The 17,423-nt window shown below is 45.0% G+C and overlaps 1 long non-coding RNA gene across 1 annotated transcript in view; it reads left to right on the top strand.

Moving 5' to 3' along the window:
• The window catches only part of LOC115278439, a 110,486-nt gene that overhangs the window by 92,610 nt on the left and 453 nt on the right, over window positions 1-17,423 (top strand). The window lies entirely within an intron of this gene.

The following is a 17,423-nucleotide window of genomic DNA, read 5'->3' as shown; positions in this document are numbered from 1 at the left end:
TTCTCTCTTTCTCTCTCTCTCAAAATAAATAAATAAATTAATTAATAAAACATTTAAAAAAAGAGAGAGAATTCTTTTTGCCCAACTGCTGCCTTTGACCGGAGACATCATCTTTTTTCCTGCCTTTGGACCCAAACTGACACCTGGGCCCTTCTTGGAGGTTGGGCCCGCCAATCTGGCGACAAGAACGACGCCATCAGCTCTGCAGGTTCCTAGGTCTTTGAGCTCAGACTACAACTGAGCAGCCCTCCTGGGTCTCCTGCTTGCCAGCTCACCCTGTAGCTCTCACGATTGGTCAGCTCCTCTAGGTCTGTGAGCTGACGCCTTACAATAAATCTCATTATTAATCTCTTTATCAAGAAATTCCATTGGTCCTCACTCTCTTGAGAACGTGACCAAGGTAGAATGTCAATATATTTTGTATGCAAATCTCCCTGGCGTGAGGTGGTCACATGACCCAAGGCTGGCCAATCAGAAGTCTGCTGTAGGCTAGCTCCTCTGTCGTTTCTTGAGTCTACTGTTGCCATTGGTGCCCTCTCGCTCCACCCTTGGCTTTGAAATGGACTTGGGCTTGGCCAACCTGGCGCTCCCTCCAAACACTGCTTCCGCCACTGCTCTTTAGATTGTGGAACCGCCTTTGTGTTGAGTGACAGTGATCCTGCGGAGGGCCAGCGCCGGCTTTACTCTGCTTTTCTGGTCGTAGGGATTGGAAGTACCCCCACTGGATGGACAGAGATATCAGCTGAACTTTGCTAAACACCTCCCGAGTATTTGTAGTGTCACGTCATCACCGAAGTGTGAGCGGAGGCCAACCAACAGACAAGAGAAAGGTCATGCTCTCACTCTAAGCTTTTAGCTGTTCTCCCTCTCAGCCGGTCTGCGAGACTGCCAGCCTCTCTCGGAGAAATGCCTGTCGCCAGATACCCTTTCCATCTCAGCGTTTCTGTGCACAATCTTATTTCCTGCCGTGATCGGAACCTCCATTATGAAGGCCATAAAGAAGTCAGCCCTGTAAAGAATGTACACATCCACTCTGTCTCCTGAGCCCCCAGAAATCTAGACTATCAGGCAAACTTAATCCAAATAGCTCCTAAAGCTTTGAAACATTAATCCCATGTGCTCCTAAATCCTGGGCAACTGCATGCAGAAAGTGGGGAAGAGAGCCCATGTCTTGTGGCTTTTGCGAGATGAAAGATTTTGACAGAATGGAGTCGTGCAGTGGTGCCGGCCAGGATGGGACCAGTGCCTGTTTCTCGGAGCTGCTGCCCCAGCAGATGTAGAGTTAAATACCAGAGCATGGCCCAAATCAGTAGTTGCAATCAGAGATATTAAAGGCATTCCAGTATTGAAAGAAAGAAAGAAAGAAAGAAAGAAAGAAAGAAAGAAAGAAAGAAAGAAAGAAAGAAAGAAAGAAAAAGAAAGCTCCCAACCAACTCACGCTAATGGTCTGTAATAGTTTCAACGGCTGCTTCTATAAATATGCAAAAATCCCCACTTCTATTTCTTAGTGATTTTCTGAGCAGCTGCTTGGGCAAGCTGTGTGTGGGGGTACCTCTGGAAAAAATGGGGGAAGTGGTGACAGACTGACGGAGGCCCAAGAGGATGCCATTTGGTTTTCTGTGACCAAAAAAGAGCTGGGATTTTCCCCAATTGTTCAAGGGACAAAGCCAACCCGAGAAAAATGTATCAGGTGGAGTGCAGAGAATTACAAGTCTGGGTTGGAGTCCTGTCCATGCCTCCGGTTGGCCTTGGACAAGTCAGTGTCTTTCCTCAATCCTCAGTTTCCCCATCTGTTGCAACTTAACTGGATCAGTGACCCCAGAAGGCTACCCTAGAGCCTTCTGTTAGAATCATGTTAGAATCACTTGCGGCAAAAGATGTCAAAATGCAGATTCCCGGGCCTGCTCCTCAGTGCACGAGAATCTCCATCCCGCGGCTGTGAATGTATTTTTCAGAGTCCTCCTTAGGTGACTTAATCAAAGCCAAAGTTTGGACATGGCCACCCTAATTCAGCCCCTGGGCCCTTCCAGACTTAGCGTTCTTTGAGGATGGCCTGGGGACAGATTTCTGGATTTTTCTCTTCTCTGTGGGAAGAGAGACAGTTCTCTTGCTGCCTTCTTGGCTCTTGGCATCTTAGTTACCCCTGGTAAGAGCTCCCAGCTTCATCCCCCCTTTATACAGAAAAAGGTATGGGCATGATGGGAAATGAGGGCAAAGAAACCCACCATTGCCAGTCTCTGGACAGAACCGAGCCTCTGATTTTTACACAGCCATTGCTTGGGGGCCTTTAGCAGAATGACCCGAGTCGCTTTCTCGAACGGACTCAGCCACGTGGAAAATCTGCTGCAGGAATCTGTAGACCTCGGGTGGACAGTTCAAAAAAGGAACCAAATCAGAAACCCTATTTCTAGATTAATTACACACGGAGCCACGTGTTACCATTTATTGAGCGCTTCCTCTGGGCCAGGCCCTCTCCGTGGATGATTCCTTTCAGCCTCCCCATCCTGGGAGGTAGCTACTACGATTTCCACCCCGGTTTTACATGTGAGGAAATCGAGGTACCCGGAGGCTGAGTCATTTCCCCAAAGTTCTCCGGCCAGTAAGCGGAAGAGGTATGATTATAAACACAAGCGGTCTGCTTCCTGATGCCAGGCCCTCCCGTCCTTATTGCTGCTGTGAGCAATATTTATTTATTTAGTTTATTTAGCGTCCTCTATGTACCTAAAATCTTCATGCTTCATGAGAACCTTGTAACGTAGATATAAGGATTAAAAAATGGGGGCTGGGAGCTTTTCTGTATGTTAGCAGCCGCTACACAGTAACTGGACTCAAAGACATGTGCTTGCTAGGAAGGTCCCACACATAACATGACCTTAGTGTGTGGGTGCGTGTGCGCACGCATGTGTGTCCGCGCACCTGCATCCCTGACCCCTAAACACCCATTTTGCATAGAAAGGGATGGATTGTGCATTGTCCAGAAACATCTAGAGGGTGCAGACTCCAATCTTTAATTCCCTGCTTGTAAGAAGTGCTGTCCAAGTAACATAAACAGACCCGGTGATCACGCATTGTGCCGCGGGCCTTAGCCACCTTGCGCGTCCGGCGTTCCGTTATGCCAGCTGCGGCCTTCACTAGAGGCAGCTGGGGAATTCCAGAAAGGATTGTTTAGACTGATCTTGGGGCCAGAACACGGAATCACAGAGTGACAGGTCGAGAGTGATCTCACTGGACCCAGAGAGGACTGATTTCACGACGATTTTCCTGGTTCTGCTTCCCCACCACATTTCACATAATGACGAGATTTATAGTGTAACGGGAACTAGGTAGGATTTGATCACTCTGGGCTTCAGTTTACCCCTGACCAGAGCACATGCCGGGTTTATCCAGCAAAGTCTGACGTTGGGGAGTGGGGGGAGGGGAAGGGAGTGTGCCAGGCTGAGGATGCAGACCTTTGTTCTCCCCGTGAGTGGGAGCCACGGTTTCCCACCATGGGAACCTCAGTTTGTGCATCTGTACAATGGGATGTTTGGGGTGGAAGATTCCCGAACCCCTTTATAACTTGAATGTTTATTCAGGTTACACCTTAGTTTTTCTCAACCCACAGACACAGAGTGGCTGTTCCACACCAGGCTTTGTTGGCTAGGGGCCTGGGGACGCAGAAAAGCCCAGCAAGAGCCAGCACCCCTGCACTCCAGGGCAGACATGGTGTCGCAGCTTCTCTGCTGCCACCCGGCCAGGTGACCCTAAGCTGGTTCTTTGTGCCCTGAGGTTTACAGAAAGATGTTTCTCAAAAGTGTGACCAGATGATCTTCGGGCTCCGCAAAGCCAAGGTGCTTGTTTTCAGCTTGGATCCCTGGATCCCAGCCCAGATCTGCTGAATCGGAATTTCTTGTGGGGAGGAGGGGGGGCAAAGGCACTTCAGCGAGGACCCCAAGGTGATTCTTAAAGATACTGACATCAGATAATGTGTTTAAGTGCCTCACAGCCCGTGAAGGAGGGCTTCATGCGTCCTTGCTGACTTTTATGGATCTGTGCTCTAGAAAACCCTGGACTTGAGCTATACCCCACTCCATTATGGATCCTCTTTTAATTGTGCCTATAGGTTTTCTCTTTACTGATAAATATGTGTGCGTGTGCGTGTGTACACACGCATAGATCTATTAAAGCACTATTTATTGAAGACTTATTATGTGCCAGAATCTTCCTTATATAGCCCTGTTTAATATTTACATGTCCCTGGGAGCTGAGTTCTATGAAAAGTGAGGAATGTGAGCTTCAGAGAGGTTCAAAGCTTGCTCCCCATCATGCTGCGGGTAAGGGTGGAGACAGGATGCAAACCCAAAGACTAGCTCCTCCTCCTTCTTAACCCAGGGCAACTGGAATGTCCCTCTGCCCCCTCCTCTCCTTCTCTCTGGGCAGCGGCGTTCAGTCCTGGGTGATAATGCTTTTATTTTCTACTCCCCTGTGCTCCTGTGCAGACTGCCGTGCTTATGGGGACTGAACCGACAATCACCCTGGCCTCCTTCCCACCTTCACTCTCCCAATTTATTTTTGGTTCCAATTCTTTTATTCCACAAGTCTATGGCTGCGTAACAAAGTGCCCCAAACTCCGCGACTTAAGGTCTGTTTTACTTTTTAGTGATTTTTCTGGTTAGGAATTTGGGCAGGGCTCCACCAGGTGATTCTTCTGTTTCATGAGGCATTAACAGAACTCACTTGGGCTGGTCTAGGGCAGGCTCAGAAAGCTATGGCCCACAAGGCACACCCAGCCCGACACCTGTTTTTGTAAATAAAGTTTTATTGGAACACAGTCATACCCATTAAAAAAAAATTTTTTTTTTGGATACCATCCGTGGTTGTTTTCATGCTATAGCAACAGTGTTTGATTCATTGTGACAGAGACCATATGACCTGCAAAGCCACAGTATTTATTACCTGGCATTTTACCGAGAAGGTGTTCTGACCCCTAGTCTAGGGGGCCAGACTGCCTACAAGGGGCATCTCTCTAGCATAGACATCCCAGTGTACTTGAACTTCTTTATGGCATCTGAGGGATCAATGAAAGCATGTAACAAGAGGCCTAGGACCTAGCCTCGGAAGCTTGAGAATGTTCTTTGTGCCCAACTCCATTGGTCAACAAGTTCACTAGACCCAGTACAGAGTCCAAAGACGGGAATTAGGTTTCACCTCTCAGTGGGAGGGGTAGCAAGAATTTGTGGCCATCATGAATCTGCCACACCTCATTTCTGAAAATTTTTGAAAATACTTGCAGTCTCCTTTCTTGCCTTGGCCAAAGGTAATCACAATCGAAATCTTTCCTTGAAGATTAAATATCTAGGAGATATTTGGCTGGAGAGGGGGGTGTCAGCCTTGATTCAGTAAATATTTGCAGCCCTCCTACTGAGTGCTGTGCACTTGGCTAGCTATCAAGGCTGCAGCAGTGGATAGAAAAATGTGGCCTCTAGGTGCATGGGACACACAGTCCGGTGAATGTAGACACAAGTGTTATCAAAGGCACTGGGAATTGAGTTGAATATGCTCTGAGCTCTCCTACAGAGTAAATTTTTTCTTTTTAAAAATTTTTTCTACGGGTGCCTAGGTGGCTACTCGGTTAAGTGTCTGACTTGAGCTCAGGTCATGATCTTGTGGTTGATGGGTTCAGGCCCTGTGTCAGGCTCTGTACTGACAGCTAGCTCAGAGCCTGGAGCCTGCTTCAGATTCTGTGTCTCCCCCTCTCTCTGACCCTCCCCTGCTCACGCTGTCTCTCTCTGTCTCTCAAACGTAAATAAAAAACATAAAACAAAATTAAAAAAAATTTTTCTGATGTTTATTTATTTTTGAGAGAAAGAGAGAGAGAGAGGGAGAGACAGAGTGCAAGTGGGGGAGGTGCAGAGAGAGAGAGAGAAAGAGATGCAGAATCCGAAGCAGGCTCCAGGCTCTGAGCTGTCAGCACAGAGCCCAACCCAGGGCTCTAACTCACAGACCATGAGATCATGACCTGAGTCGAAGTTTGATGCTTAACTGACTGAGCCACCCAGGCGTCCCTTGATTATCTGAATCCAGCTTCATTTATTTTTCAGATCCATTGTTTTTTTTTTTCACCCAAAAGTGAAATAGAAGAAAGGAATTCTAGTTCATGGAAGGTTCCAGATAGTCAGAACTTTGATCAAATGCTTTTTTTTTGTTTTTCATAGAGTTCGTGTGTAGGTGATGTTTCTTCCTTCATATATTTTACGATCTCCCTTCATTTCACTGTTATTTTGAATTCTGCCAAATGGATTCTACATGGTCTCCATTTGTATTCTTTTTTTTTAAAGTTTATTTATTTATTGAGAGAGAGAGAGAGAGAGCAGGGGAGGGGCAAAGAGAGAGGGAGAGAGAGAATCCCAAGCAGGCTCCTTACTGTCAACACAGAGCCCGACGCAAGGCTGGATCCCCCGAATCATGAGATCACGACCTGAGCTGATATCAAGAGTCGTGTGCTTACCAGCCTGAGCCATTCAGGCTCCATTTCTATTCTAAGTCCCGTGGTGGTGATGGTCACATGCCTGCTCCCTACAGCCTGCACGTTGGAACCTGAAATGGCGTTTCAGTAAATGGTGTCAACCCACATGCTGCAGGTGGAGGTGCCATCTGGGCACCTGGAATAAGAGGGATCTACTCCAAAGTCCGGCTCCATGTGTCTCGTTGACACTTGATAGTTGTCTGCTGTCACCATCTAACATGACAGGTCCTTCACGTATCTCTTGGTTTGACCCACGGGTATTTCTGACGGTCTTGACCTCATGGCCCGCTGGGAGGCGATGTTCCCAGGTCACATCCTGATGCCTCAGTGGCCGAGGTCTCAGGAAGAATGGAGGCTTTATTGGCCTTTTCCCACATCTATCGCGTTTCCATCAAATCTCTCCCCTCCTTGGACCTTTCAACATTGCGTATCAATGGCTTCATTGTAGTGGTAAGCTCTTGTTATCTGAAAATTCCGTGGTGCTCACCTTTCTGTTTCCTGTAGTTGTGGAGCAGGACGTTTCTGTGTGTGTGTGTGTGTGTGTGTGTGTGTGTGTGTGTGTGTGTGTGTTTCTTAATGAATCTACCTGTATACCCATGAATATGTCTTAATGGAGTATGTTATGCCTGGGAGCTAGCACTTCTTATTGGGGTATAAATTGTTGGAATCTTTTTTTTGCAAACAACTTTATTGAGGCAATTGGTACACAAAAACGCTATACATATATAGTGTATGCAACTTGATGAAATTGGTGATAAGCATATACCTGTGAAATCATCCCTCTATATGTACCATAAAACCTATCCATCACTATAAAAATCCCCTCCCCCTGCCTCATCATTCATGCATTCGTTCATTGACTCCTGATAGGACAATAATATCTGAACCCAAGATTTACTTTCAGCAGATTTTTAAGTACCTAGTACAGTGCTGTGGACTCAAGACACTGCTGTAGATGTTTCGGATTTATTCGTGTTGCATAACTGAAACTTTGTGCCTTTGACCATCACCTCCCCGTCTCCCTCTCTAGGCAGCCTTTGGTAGCCACCACTCCACTGTCTGTTTCTGAGTCTGACTATTCTAGATTCCTCGTTTAAGTGACATCCTCTTGTATTTGTCTTTCTGTGTCTGGCTTATTTCACTTAGCATCATGTCTTCCAGATTCATCCAGTCATTGCAAGTAGCAGGATTTCCCTCTTTTTTAAAGGCCGAATGATACTCCATTGTACGTATATGCTACATTTCCCGTATCCATTCACCCATCGATGGACATTTAGATTGCTGCCACACTGTGAATAGTGCTGTAATGAGTGTGGGAGGCCAGATATGTCTTAGAGACCTTGTGAAATACCCAGAAGTGGAATTACTGGATCATAGGGTGGTTCAATTTTTAATTATTTGAGGAACCTCCACACTGTTTTCCACAGTGACTACCCCAATTTACATTCCCACCAACAGTGCACAAGGGGTCCCTTTCTTCCATATCCTGGCCAACATTTTTGTTTTGTTTTGTTTTGATAATAGCCATTCTACCAGGTGTGAGGTGATATCTCTTTGTGGTATTGATTTGCATTTCCCTGAAGAGTGAAGTGGAGCACTTTTTCCTGAATCTCTTGGCCATTTATGTGTCTCGTTTGAAGAAATGTCTATTTAGGAGTTTATATATATTTTGGATATTAGCCTTTATCAGATACATGGCTTGCTAATACTTCCTTTCATTCCAAGGGGATGAGTGTTTGCTTTCTTGATTGTTCCTTTTCCTGTGCAGAATCTCTTCAATTTGACGTAATTCCACTTGTCTGTTTGTGCTTTTGTTACCTGTGCTTTGGGGGAAGAATTCCCGTAGGAGGTGGCACTTTACTCGAACCTTCTCACTGAATTCTCACACCAATTTTCTGTGTTAACCCCATGATTAGGATCTTGTTCTCCAGACCCAGACAGCATTGGCATCCTTTTCTGGTTCTGCCATTTACTCCGTGACTCTGGAAAAGTTGCTTCATTTCTTTTTTTTTCTTTTTATGCTTATTTATTTTGAGGGAGACAGACATAGAGAGAGAGAGAAACTGAGAGAGTGGCAGAGAGAGGGGGAGAGAGAGAATCCCAAGCAGGCTCTGCACTCTCAGCACAGAGCACAATGTGGGGCTCGATCCCACAAACTGTGAGATCATGACCTGAGCCAAAAGCAAGAGTCAGACGCTTAACCAATTGAGCTACCCAGGTGCTCCAAGTTGTTTCATGTCTGAGCCTTGATTTTCTGTAAAATGGGGATGATAACTCAAAGATTTGTCCTGAGAATTAAGTGAGCTAATGGCACATGGTCAATAGTCAATACATATGGGCTATAATTATAATAATAATTATTTTTTTAATGTTTACTTATTTTTGAGAGAGAGAGAGAGAGAGAGGACAGGTAAGGGAGGGGCAGAGAGAGAGGGAGGCACAGAATCTGAAGCAGGCTCCAGGCTCTGAGCTGTCAGCACAGAGCCTGATGTGGGGCTGGAACCCCTGAATAGGGAGATCATGGCCTGAGCTGAAGTCGGATGCTTAACTGATGGAGCCACGCAGGCGCCCTGGTATAGAGTGTTTAAGACAAGGACATTCAAAGCCATGCTTGGGTTCCTTTGAAGGACAGCAAGGAGTACGTTATTGACCTCATTCCCATTAGTGATGGTTTAAAAACAAACAAGGAAATGCGCTTTTATGGACGTTGACAACTGCTCCAAACACACAGGTGAAAAGATGTTGTCATGCTTTATTTCAGCCACCATAAGCAGCAGTTTATGAAAATCCACAATAGGTTTGAGGGACACACAACATTCTTTAGTGTCTGAGGTCCATCAGTGCGAGCAGGAGAACCACAATGAACATGCAGCCGCGGGCATGGCGGCAAGTTCCAGCTCCCACAACATATGGTCAAGGCGTCCCTGCTCTGGGCCAGGAACTCACCTACAATCCCCTTGACCTCCCAAACTACCTACCTCATGGAACCCCACCACCCCTCTGATGATCCCAAAGTATGAGAAATGTCATCCGTTCTTACAGAGGGTCTTTGAGGTCCACCTGAATCTCAGCCATCAACCATGTCACTCTTCACTCCAGGGCACCTGAAGGATGTCCCCCAAACTTTGCTCCACTATAGAACACTACCCCCAAGAGATGGCCCTTGACAAACAGGTCTTGAGGTCAGAGAAGACTACAAACGCCACCGACTGCATCTCTCACTTTGCGCTGCTCTCTCGTCTAGAACTCGGGTACCTTCTAATTTCCTGCTCTGGTTTTCTTAGTGCATCACTTGCACCCTGGAGAACAGTGAGGAAGAGGAAGGCCAAAGAGAAACCCCTTCCCTTTAAGAAGATTTCCCGGAAATAACGCATAGCACTTCTACTGAGATTTCATCGATCTAAACTTAGTCCCATGGCTTCTCTTGCGTGTAAGAAGCCAGAGAGAAGTGGCTTTCAGCTGGGATCTCACCACCTTGTTAGAAGTCAGGGTGCAGACATTGAGAAAGATCAGAGATGTCGGGACAGACATCTAGCACCCTGTGTCTGGCCACAATCCACTTCTTACCTAACAATGAGCACCGGGATGACTGACGCTTAACATGTACTGACTATGATTTACCAGGCACTGTGGCAAACACTGTGCATCTCACTAGTCCTCAGATCAACCTTTTGAAATCAGTACTGCCATGTTACAGATGAGGAAACCAAGGCTAAGAGACATTAAGTGATTTTCCCAAGGATGCACAGCTAGCAAGTAGCACAGGAAAAGTTTGATTTCACCCTAGTTTTGCAAAACCAATGAACAAAAAATCATGCTCTTAACCTATTAGATCCATTTATGACCCAGGATCTAGGTACCAGGCTCCTTCTCTGTTTTTACCTCCTTATTTACCTGAAAGACTCCTATTCACCTGTGAAGACCTATCACAAATGACCCTTCTGTGAAATTTTCTTTAAACCTTCCCACCTCTATAATGTGATAGCAGTACCATTCATTCAGTCTTCCAACAATCATTTGCTGACATCACTTGTGTATTCATCCTGGCTCTAGGGGATACAAGAATGGGCAAAAACACATGCCTGTCCTCTACATTTGTTGATCTCTTAGAACACTGAGAGTAATACTTCATCCAATAGAACTTTCTGCAGTGATGGAAATGTTCTATGTCTGTGCCATCAATATGATAGCCATGAGCCTGTGGAACTACGGAGCACCTGAAGAGTGGCCAGTGCACCTAAAGAACTGACTTTTCAATTTTACTTAATGCTGGTGAGATTCACCTTAAAAACTGACATGATCTAGCTATTGGAAGGTTTTGCAGTATGTTGGGAACAAACTTTGCTAGTGAATCTACCCCATTCAACTGTAATTTTATGAATTCCAAGGAAAGATCAAGACAATATTAACACACATTTAGCATCGAAATACGGTGCGCTGTTAGTTTTAAAATAGACGCCCTCCTGAAGGCGTAAAATATATTAGGTTAAATTAAAGATTGTTAAAATTATTTCATCTACTACTTTCTCCTTTTTTATTGTTTTATTTTTATCATTTAAAACTTTTTTGAATTATTTTTTAAGCTTATTTATTTTGACAGAGACCAAGGCAGCATGAATGGGGGATGGGCAGACAGAGAGGGAGACAGAGAATCCCAACCAGGCTCTACACTGACAGTCAGGTTCAAACCCATGAAGCCATGAGATCATGACCTGAGCCCAAACCAAGAGTTGAATCAATGCTTAACTGATTGACCGATTGAGCCACCCAGACACCCCACTTTTTCCTTTAAAGAACATTTTTAAGTGTTAATTTATTTTTGAAAGAGAGAGAGGCAAAGTGTGAGTGGGGGAGGAGCAGAGAGAGAGGGAGACACAGAATTTGAAACAGGCTCCAGGCTCTGAGCTGGCATTTTTTCCTTTTATAAAAAATGGAACTACTGGAACATTTAAAAAACTTTTTAAAATGTTTATTTATTTTTCAGAGAGACAGAGACAGAGCACAAGTAGGAAGGAGCAGGGAGAGAGGGAGACACAGAATCCAAAGCAGGCTCCAGGCTCTGAGGTGTCAGCGCAGAACCCAACACGAGGCCTGAACCCACGAACTGTGAGATCATGCATGAAGTTGGACACTCAACCAACTGAGCCACCCAGGTGCCCCTTAAAAGTTTTTTTTTAATGTTTATTTATTTCTGAGAGATAGAGCATGAGCAGGGGAGGGACAGAGAGAGAGAGAGAGGGAGACACAGAATCCAATGCAGGCTCCAAGTTCTGAGTTGTCAGCACAGAGCCCAACATGAGGCTTGAACTCATGATCTGCAAGATCATGACCTGCACTGAAGTTGGACCTTTAACCGACTGAGCCACTTGAGCGCCCCATGGGACTATTGGAACATTGAAAATGACCAGTGTGGCCTGCCTCAGACACAGCTGGGCAAGACTCTCGTGAATTACTGCAGCATGCACGAGCTTGCGGGGCCACGTCTGACCAAAGACCATCTTACATAGGTCTGTCCTTTCTACTGATGAACAGATACTGCTTCTTACTCACCTCTGGTCTTTGACACCAGGCCCTCATTTCACTGCCACTAGAAGAAGGAAGGAAAATCTCTGCATAACCTAAATGAAGTATTCCTTCCATTCTGGACTTCACCTCTACTACCGGAAGCTGCCACCTCACGTGAGAGGCTTCCCTAACTATTGCACATGTCGTCAGAGAGCCCATAGTTTCTGACCTATTTTTCTTTTTTTTTAATTTTTTAACATTTATTTATTATTGAGAAACAGAGATGGATAGAACATGAGCATGGGAGGGGCAGAGAGAGGGAGAGACACAGAATCTGAAGCAGACTCCAGGCTCCAAGCTGCCATCAGAGAGCCTGATGCGGGTCTTGAACTCACAAACTGCGAGATCATGACCTGAGCTGAAGTCAGACACTTAACTGACTGAGCCACCCAGGCACCCCCTGAGATATTTTTCTTATGTTCAGTCTCCAGTCAAGCTCTTAGAGCTGACATCCAGCTAGAGATATGGAAGTCAAGGATCTCCCACTTGGCTTCATTCATTCATTCATTCATTCATTCATCTGGCAAATGGTAATGGAATGCCTACCATGTGCCCAGCACCACTCCAGGAGTGTGTGGATGTGACAGCTCAGGAGATACCATCCACATCCTAGCAGGAGAGAAAAAACCCAAATCACAAGAAACCTGTTGATCCTTTAATGAAGAAGCTTAAGTGTGGGATTTCTTTCCCCATAATCTTTTGGTTGTTCCTCTCCTAGAGACTATTTTTTTTCTTTTGTTGTTTCCCCTTTCCCTCCCAGGTGAGTGAGGGAGAGCCAAGATTTGTGATGAAGTCCTTGTTGTCACACGGTCAGGCTCTGGGGGGACGGAGGGGAGGAAGCTGCAAGCTGGGCCCCAGAAATTAGACAATCCACCCAACACTCGTATGACTTCTCTGACTCCAGTTCTTGACAGATAATCAAGATTAGTCAGCGGGAGAATTGACTGTGGTTCTTTAAAGTAGCATGTAATTATTATGGTTGGTACTTAAGAGGTATCTTTTCTTTCAGGCTCTTTCAGCCCCATTATGAGCCCTAACTCCATAATCTTGGCAGGTTTTCACTACATTTTTTTTTAAATTAAATTGTATAATGACCTACTTGAATAACATTTTTAAAGAGGCTTTTTATTTAAAAAAACTAATCTTCTACTCAGTGTTCTTCTTTGTCCCCTCTGTTACCATTTGCTAAATCTTTTTGACCCTACTGTGTGCTTCTTGAAGGCCTGGACATGTCCTCATGTCATGGTTATATAGTGTCATAAAATGCCTTTCTTTTTTTTTTTCTTTGTCTTTTCTCTTCTCTCTTCTTCTCTCCTCTCCTCTTCTTTTCTTTTTCTTTTTTTCCTTTGGTTTAAGAGATGAGGCTGGTCCATTCTTCTATCCATTCATTGTTCCATCCACAACGCATTGAGTTAGTCAAGAAATTTATAGTTTGGGGGAGCAAAAGTTTACCATAAATTATGCAAAGAAAAGGTAATGTTTTGGAGGCCATTGGAGGATGTGGAATACAGCAAGGGTTGTGCCAGACCTCACAAGGCCTTGGAACCAAGACCTCCAAAACTCAGGACCCCAGATGACTTTTGTCCATTTCTTCTGATTCACATGGCTTCTCACCTGGGTTTCTCTCTATATATCAACTTGTTCTCTTTTATCTGGCTTTTCTGTTTCCTGGGCCAGACATGACCCCTCCAATTCATGCATACTGTGGAGATGAATGAGGTAGGTGCACCTCTGTGCCCCAATACTGAGATCTCGAGAAGGAAACACTGATTCGTTCCAATGGGGTCATGTGCTCCCATTTGGTCTAATCAGCTGTGGACACTGATGAAGGTGCATACGGTCCCTAAATTCCTTGAAAACAGGAGTTGATGGCTTAGCCACTTTGAAAAGCAATTTGGCAGGTTCTCAGAAAGTTAAACCTGGACTTACCATGTGACCCAGCAATTCTGCTCATGTATTTGCCCAAGGAAAATGAAACATGCATCCACATACAATTTGCACAAGAATGCTTGTACCAATTGATAAACGAAGGTGACTTAGATGTCCAACAGCTGGCCAACTGGTAGGCCATGTGGTTTTGCCATGCAGTGGGATGCTATTGGGTAATAAAAAGGCATGAGAGATGGAGACAGGCTACACCACAGGTGAGCCTCAGAGGCACTACATAAAGTCAGAGAAGCTAGATGCAAAAGGCCATATATTGCATGATTCCATTTTTATGAATGTCCAGAAAAGGCAAATTTATGAAGACAGAGAGAGTAGATTCATGGTGGCCTGGAGCTTGCAGTGGGAATGAGGAGTAACCACAAATAGAGACGGTTTCTTTTGGGTTAATGGCAAAGTTTTATGATGAGATTGTGGTGATGGTTGCATAACACTCTAAATACACTAAAAATACTTAGTCGTTTACTTTCAATGGGTAAATTTTATGATACACAAATTATGTCTCAATCAACCACCCCAGGAGCACCCTCAGTCTGCATCCCCAGTAGATGGGTTTCTTTCCAGTTGTGCCAAGCTGCAGGGTGAAATCCTGCCTTTGTGTCATTGTTTCTATCATTCCTTCCACCTACAACACCCTCCCTGCCCGCATTTGAATGATGGGCTTCAGTGCTACCCCTCATCAGTCATTTCTCTTGTCTATGAACTGCTTATTCTTCAGGACCACCATTGCCTGGACTCATACTTCTTCCTAAAATAGTGTTTCAGTCCCAAATATCTTCTGTTTCCCCCCTTCTTCCCAGAGCCCCTTCCTCTCTTCCCACCCTGCTCTCTGCCCCCTGGAAACTGATATATATGAATAGCATCAATGGGCTCCCTTGCCCTCTGGCTTCCATTGGGTTTAGCTAAAGGAAGCTCTGGCTGGGGTCAGAGGGAAGGAAGACAATGAGGCTAGAGTATATAGCCCCTGGATCCAGTGCAGTTAAGATGGTCTGAGCTGGTGTGGTGCTCTTCAACAGAAGACCACAGTTCTTCTGAAGAGTTCCAGCTCTGCACTATCCCCTTAGCCCCATCCAGTCCTCCCCTGAGACCTTCTAGGCATAGATATAAGACCAGCTCTTTGCAGCTCTGTGTTACTGTACTATTCCTTATGGTTCCGTAACATACAAGCCTTTGTAAATAGTCTCTTCGTCAGTAACTGCTCTTCACGTGATCATATTTCAGAGGTGCCGTTTCCTGTTCAGAGTTTGACTAACACAGCCTTCCTCTCCTTCTCTCCATCCCCTCCCTTCTTTCCTTTTCTTCCTAGCTTGATATATATATATATATATGATTGTTGTCTGTTTCTTCCTACAAGTCAGAACAACTGCTTCTAATTGCCACAACAGAAAACCCTGGAACTCCATGCCTCACTCCATACACTTTTATCTCTCTTTCGTGTCACAGTCCTCTGTGTGTGGGAATCCCTTCTCCATCTTCTTGCTCTTCCACTGGAGCAGGTGGCCCCCCAAAGCCCACCATTTTGACCCATGTTCCCAGTGAGCAGAACTGAGTCATGTGACCCCAGCCAAATTTCAAGGGTGGCTGGGGAACACGGAAGAGCACATGGAAATCTGGTGAGCGTCATTGCCCCTATTAGAATATAAGCTCTCTGAAGGAAGGGACTTGGTCACCTTGTCACCACTCTTTCCCAGCAGCCACCACGTGTTGTACACCTGCTAGGCTTGGATGCAGGAATAAATGAAGATGGGAATGAATGCCACCTTTCTGCCTGAAATTTTCATTTCATTCTTAGTGATGCACTTTGATGTGAAGTTCGTTATGAGGGCTAGAACCCTATCTTGCTAATGGCATTTTCAATCTTCTTAGGATAGGGACTAATCTTGACATGCTTTGGATTCATGCTTTAATCCATCCCCAATCCCTTGCAGATGTCCTTCTCTTTGACCCTGTATTTGGGATAATGACTCCTGTATATAGTTCCCCAGAAGGAAAACTGATCACAAGACCCTAATTTATTCTGTGTGGTTTCTGTTCTTTCATTATTTTAATGAAGTTACAAATACTTCTTTATTTAATGTCCTTACCATGTGCCAGGAATTAGAGTGCTTCTCTGCCATGCTTTTTCTTCCTCATCCACTTCTTCAATCTTCTGAAACTTTTAGGGCCTTGAGGCAGTGACCCCAATGGCCCTAGCATCCATATATAATGGCTTCTAAGTACATCTGAGACACTCCCACAAGTTACTTTTTCTAGGATGATTTGTGAGGACTCTGAAACTATGGCTTCATAGCCAAAAATCCAGTTTCTTGGTCACGGACTCTATCTCTAGATTTGGCCTCAGTCCCAAGAGGAATTGGGGATAGAGTGTGGATGCCTCCTTAAGGGCTCAATATCCCTAAAGGAGACATAGCTCAAACCACGGATCCTAGGGTATCATTTTGCCCACTGTTTTCAGAGAGAGTTCTACCAGAGGTCAAAAAAGTGTTCTAATAGAAAGGGATTCCTGGTGAGCAAAATTTGGGAAAAACTACTTGGTACATCTCCCTTTTTGGAAACTCACAACTTAACCTACAATATTAAAGGCTCTGAAACGGCCTGGAAATAAACAAACCAAGCAAGCAAGGAAGCAAGCATATTCAGTTTTGTTTGGCCTTGTTTATCCCAAACTTATTCAACTGTGGATCCCATTTTCATGCAGTGTGCGTTAACATCTTGTGGACTTACATTCCTTCCGAGCATAGTTTTGGATACTCTGTCTCTAACTTATGTGATGTCTGTCCTGCAACCTTTTCCATATGTCAGAATTAAGGCGCAGAGATGTGTAGTAGCTTTTGTACGGTAACTTAAGCTCATGGGGCGCCTGGGTGGCTCAGTCGGTTAAGCCTCCGGCTTCGGCTCAGGTCAGATCTCACGTTGGTGGGTTCGAGCCCTGCGTCGGGCTCTGTGCAGACAGCTAGCTCAGAGCCTGGAGCCTGCTTCCGGTTCTGTGTCTCCTTCTCTCTCTGCCCCTCCCCCTTTCATGCTCTGTCTCTCTCTGTATCAAAAATAAATAAAACATTAAACAAAAAAAAGCTCGTGAGTAACACAGCTGCAATTTGAGCCCATGCTCAATGGGTTGAAAGCCCACATATTTTTGCCTCTGTCCTATATTCTTCCCCACGTATGGTTTGTTTTAATTATTTGATAAAAATAATTTGTAATTAATCGTGGATCGCCCATCCGTGAATACTATTCTGAAGAACTTGAAGACAGTCTCTTCTCAGCTCCAACAGTCTGCTTTGCATTATCAATTTGTTAAGAGCTCTCTTTTTTGTCAAGCTGTGCAAAAGGAAACTTCCATCCAGACTGTCTGAATTATCCCCAAATTCTGAACTGATGGCATCCAAATGAATAAGACTTTACAGAGCTG

This window comes from Suricata suricatta, chromosome 14 (assembly GCF_006229205.1).
Source record: "Suricata suricatta isolate VVHF042 chromosome 14, meerkat_22Aug2017_6uvM2_HiC, whole genome shotgun sequence".
NCBI lineage: Eukaryota > Metazoa > Chordata > Mammalia > Carnivora > Herpestidae > Suricata > Suricata suricatta.
Note: the sequence above shows the minus strand (reverse complement) of the source record. Positions and strands in the feature narration are given on the sequence as shown.